The sequence below is a fragment of the Silene latifolia genome, chromosome 7 (assembly GCF_048544455.1).
Source record: "Silene latifolia isolate original U9 population chromosome 7, ASM4854445v1, whole genome shotgun sequence".
NCBI classification, from domain to species: domain Eukaryota; kingdom Viridiplantae; phylum Streptophyta; class Magnoliopsida; order Caryophyllales; family Caryophyllaceae; genus Silene; species Silene latifolia.
Genome location: NC_133532.1, coordinates 95,541,535 through 95,546,847, shown reverse-complemented (window position 1 = coordinate 95,546,847; position 5,313 = coordinate 95,541,535). Strand labels below are relative to the sequence as shown.

At 39.3% G+C, this 5,313-nt stretch overlaps 1 non-coding gene across 1 annotated transcript; it reads left to right on the top strand.

Moving 5' to 3' along the window:
• The first annotated feature begins 1,784 nt into the window (after positions 1-1,784).
• LOC141593283 (small nucleolar RNA R71) lies at positions 1,785-1,891 on the top strand. The gene has a single exon (XR_012521381.1). It is a non-coding gene; the product is annotated as a small nucleolar RNA R71 (small nucleolar RNA).
• The last annotated feature ends 3,422 nt before the right edge of the window (positions 1,892-5,313 follow it).

Sequence of the window (5,313 nt, the reverse complement as noted above, 5' to 3'; positions counted from 1 at the left end):
TATCTTTCTTCCAATTGGGCGGTGTGTCTTTGTCCTTCTCTTTAAGATTTCCATCTTTCACTTGTCCTTTGAATGGAGATTCCATTTTCTTCTTGTCAAGATTAAAGGTGATCATTTCATCACCAACTTCAAGTGTGAGCATCCTGTGCTTTACATCAATCACCGCTCCGGAGGTGTGTAGGAATGGTCTTCCTAGAATATTTGGAATGTTGGAATCTTCCTCCATATCAACAATAACAAAGTCCACCAGTATGAAAAACTTTCCAATCCTCACGGGCACATCTTCCCATACCCCGAGTGGTTTCTTTGTTGTCCGGTTCGCCATTTGTAAGGTCATGTTAGTGCACTTGAGCTCTCCCAATCCTAGCCTTTCACATACCGAATATGGCATGACACTCACACTTGCACCTAGATCACATAGTGCTTTGTTGATTGTGGTGTCACCAATGGTACATGGAATGGAGAAACTACCCGGATCCTTGAGCTTAGATGGGGAATTCCCTTAAAGGATTGCACTACTTATCTTTGTGAAGGCAATGGTTTCCAACTTTCTTATGGACTTATTCTGGGTAAGGATATCTTTCATGTATTTTTCATAGGTCGGAACATGGTTGATTAGCTCCATGAATGGTATAGAAACCTCTAAGTTCTTTACAATCACCATGAACTTTCCAAGTTGCTCATCAAGCTTGGACTTGGCTTGGCGACTTGGGAACGGAAGTTTAATCATAATAAGCTCTTTCTCAACTTCTTTGGCCTTCTCTTTATTTCTCTTCTTTGATGAGTCATTGGTAGTTGGTTCTACTACCTTAGGATTTCTTCTCAATGGTTCCATCACATCACTTTGCTTGACACTTTCCTCAATAACATCCTCTTCAATTGGCATCTTAGGTCCCTCATATTTTATACCACTTCTCAAGTGAATGGCATTGATGGTCTCATGTCTTGTAGGAGGATTACCTTGGGGTGGTACTTGTCCTTTTTGTCTTTTGGAACTTGAGGAGGCTAATTGGGACAATTATGTTTCCAACATCTTGGTGTGAGCAAGGATATTGTTGATGGTAGTGTCTTTGGCTTGGCTATCTCTTTGCATTTGAGCAAAGAAATCTTGTTGGCTCTTTTGCATTTGGAGGACCGCTTTTTGAACATCAAAAGCTTGGTCATTGGATTGATTGTAAGAGGGTTGGTTTTCGTTGAAGTATGGTCTTTGAGTAGGATTTCTCATTGGAGCTGGGGTGTATTGTGAGTTGAGGATTTTGAACATTTTGGCTTTTGTATGAGAAGTTTGGGTGAAATTTGGTGTTTTCATTGTAATAGTTGGAGTAAGGCTTGCCATTATTGTATGCTTGGAAAGTATTCACTTGCTCACTTGTGCCCCTACACTCTTGTTGATCATGTCCCAAAGTTCCACAATTCTCACACACTCCATTTGGAATAGAAGAGGTTGCCACTATGGCATTGACATGTTGCTTGGATGATTGAGAAGCTTCATTAATCTTGGCTGTGGCTTTCTCAAATTCAAGTTCATTGTGTCAATATGGGAGCTTAGTTGGGCACCCAAATCGGTACTCAATTGTGTGACGGAATCAACTTCATGTCTCCCTCCCCTAGTAGCTTTTCTTGGCCTACTATATTGAGATTTATGAACCGCCATCTCTTCTATCTTTGCCCAAGTTTGGTTGTCATCAACCTCGGTGAATCTTCCATTATAACACATGTTGAGCACATTCCTTGCATCTTCATACAACCCATTCCAAAATTGTTGAACAAGAAACCATTCACTTAGTGCATGTTGAGGACAAGAGAGACATGTATATTTGAATCTTTCCCATGCCTCATATAAAGACTCTTCATCTCTTTGTTTGAACCCGGTGATTTGGGCTCTTAACATGTTGGTGTTCTCCGGAGGGTAGAACTTCTTGTAAAAGGCAAGTGCTAACTTTTTCCATGAATCAATACCAAGAGTAGCCTTGTCTAGGCTCTTTAACCATTGTTTTGCGGTTATGATCAAGGAAAAAGGAAATAATACCCATCGAATTTGGTCTTGAGTCACCCCCGTTTGAGAGATTGCATCACAATAGTCACAAAAAGTCTCCATATATAGATGAGGATCCTCACTAGGCATCCCTCCAAATTTACTTCTCTCAACTAATTGTACGAATGCGGATTTGGCAATGAAATTACCGGTTAAGTGGGTGTTTTTGGAGTACCATTTGGTAGGTTCTCCTCGGTTGGTACGGAATGAGATGAAAACTTAGGCATTGTAGGTTGATTTTCTGGTTGGTTTGAGATCGGGTTATCCTCTCCTTGTATTGCAAAAGGGTTGGTAAACTTAACACTATCCGATTGGACAATACCAATGTCCACTAATTCTCCAATACCCACAATTGTTGATGTTCCTCTAACAATTCTTCAAATATTTGTCAAACTTCTTTCAATCTCGGGATCAAAAAGCAAAAGTCCACCTTGTGATCTTCTAGACATGCAAAAATCAAATAATTAGAAAACAATTAAAACTATCTTGAGGAATTTGACTTCCCCAAGGCTAAGAAAGACACAACTAAAAACAACAAACGATAACAATTCAATTGAACACCGTTCCCGGCAATGGCGCCATTTTTATGGGGGTCGAATCGTCGTCTATTCTCCCTATCAGACAATATTTATAAATTTAACAAACTACTCTTAGTAGAGTGGTGAGTAAAGGTCGGATTCCAAGGGACGGGTATTGGATTAAGTTACCGTTTGCAAGTAGCTATGTCTTAGGGTGTCACAATTTAGTTTGGGTTTGAGGTTTGCAATCTAAACTACTTAACAATGAAAAGTAAACAAATGAAAGTAAAGCAAAGCAAGTAAATAGGGTTTGTAAACAATTGATTAAGGCACTAGGGTGTCATGGGTTCTTATGGGAATCATGGTGAGATCCTATAAACAAGTTTCATAGATGCAAGCAAGTTATTGTTGTAGTGGAATCGAGTTAGTTTATGTCTTACAATTCCTAGGAAGGTTTGAGTCTCAGAGCCGAGCCGGTCAAGACTTTACAACACCTACAAGTCGACTTAATTTTTTCCTATTCAACTATATGCATGGTCTAACAAGCCTTGAGTTGGTTTATATCTTACAAATCTTGTTGAATTGATAAGAGATTCATGCTAGGTTGTCAATCAAGCATAACATGTGCATAAGTTGAAACTACAACAAGCAAGCAATCATATGAACTTATTAAGTAAAGATCTACTCCATGATTAATTCCCTTAATCCCCCATTTACCCTAGCTAGGGGACTACTCACTCATGATCATGGTAAACATGCTAATAAGGGTGTCAAACATATTAACAAGGCTAAACATGGTGAATGAGTAAAGTAATAAACAATAATTAAGCAAAGGACAAAATAGATTGTACCAACTTAAGGATGATCCAATTAATAAGCAAAGAATAATAGAAGAAAACTTGATGAATTATGAAGAGTTGTCAATTCTTCAATAAACCCAAATAACTTCAAATTACCCAATTAAACCTAAGAACACTTGAGTGATTAAAGAAAGATTAAGATTGAATTGTGTAATACAATGTAATTAACCCTACTAATACTCTACTAAAACTTGATTAGGAATTGGTATCTAATCTCCTAGTACAATGGGGTATTTATACTAAGTACAAGTATTAGGGTAACTAAGCGATCAAGTGACGATTAAGTCCCTAAGATGAAGATTAACGCCTTGTAAGTCCCTAAGGAGCCCCACGGCCTGTCCATGTTGGACGTTCATACTGCATAGGGAAACGCTTGTCCTGCGTGTGGGACGTTCGGGCTGAGCCTTGGGACGCCTGAGTTGCTCTTCAGGACACTCGGTCTAAGCTCGGGACGCCCGGATCATGGGTCAGCTTGGCTTCCTCTTCTCGTGACTGTCTCAAGATCCATGGGGATCATTGAGGGGTCGTGGGGGTCTTCATCATTTCCCATTCTACTTGATTTATTGACTTAGGCCTTTAGTATTGGTCTTCTTTTTGGTGCTTGGTCGTTAGATGCGATATATTTAGCTTCATATTGCTCCATATATACAAGGTTGGCATTCCTCTCCTACCAAGGACACAAAACCTCAAATAATATGCAAAGTAGGAAGCTAAATATAAGAAACGACCCCAATACATGGAAGAAAGCATAGGAATGAGGCTAGTTCGGGGACTAAATGTGCGTAAATATGAGTCACATCAATGGTTAAAAAGTTTGTCATAAAAATGATTTGAAATATTTGAAATGGTAAAAACCGATTGCAAATAAGAATTGAAACAAAGAGAAAAGACGAGAACAAACACGTTTGGATTCTGACCAGAGACCCCATAAGAGGCGCGAGGTGGGTAGTGCTGACTACCAGCCTCTGTCTCCAGTCAAAATCCGGTTTTGGTTCATCTAACCTATATTTGAACCGTGTTATGTATTGTTCATGCGTATAAACTCATAAAAACAGTAAAGACATGAAATAAGTGAGTTGTTTACACCCTCAAACTTTGGTGTTTTGATGTTTGCGAAGTAGACAACTTTAGAGGCGATTTTCTCGTATGCCACTACTCTCGATCAAAGGAGTTTAAAAGAGTGCCTTAAAAAAGGATTTTGTTTTGAAATATGTTGTTGAAAAATATATTGATTAATGTTGAGTTGGTCGAATGCACGGCGACGGTACCAACAAAATGTGTAAGGCTTGTATTTTCGATCGATAGGTCGAAAACACGTGTCGATTTTTTTACTTAAAAAGTCGAGTATAGAACTTTAAGGGAGATGTGAGGGGGCAGACGCTCGCGTGAAGATTATGGTGTTTAAAGGTGGGTTTTTATAGAGAAATGTGGGGTTGCAGGGGTGGTAGGTCGGTTGAGTTTGCTTGGAGGCTAAGGAGGACGTCTAAAGAGGCGCGAGCCACCTAGTGATACAAAGGGGTGTCTTGTCCTTTTCAATTTGGACGTGGCCTTTGCTCTGTCTATTGTTTGATTGGTTTGATTTGTGGTATCCAAATAGGTTGTCGTGTAACAATATGGGCATCTAATAATATGATATTTGGGTGTTATTTGGGGTAGGCATTTTGTGCTTGACTCAGGTTTGATCCGTGTTGAGTCGGGATTTGAATTTTGAGTCGATTTTTGACCCGGTGTCGGTTTTGACTCTAAGTAGTTTCATTTTAATGAAAATGGCATGATAAAGCTATTCATGGCATTATTTTTGACATTCGGGACTCGAGTTGACTTAGGTTGACTCGAGTTGCGGGTTTCTAAGTCGGTTTTGGGTTCAAAGACGGTTTTAACTCTAAAAAGTGTTGGTTTA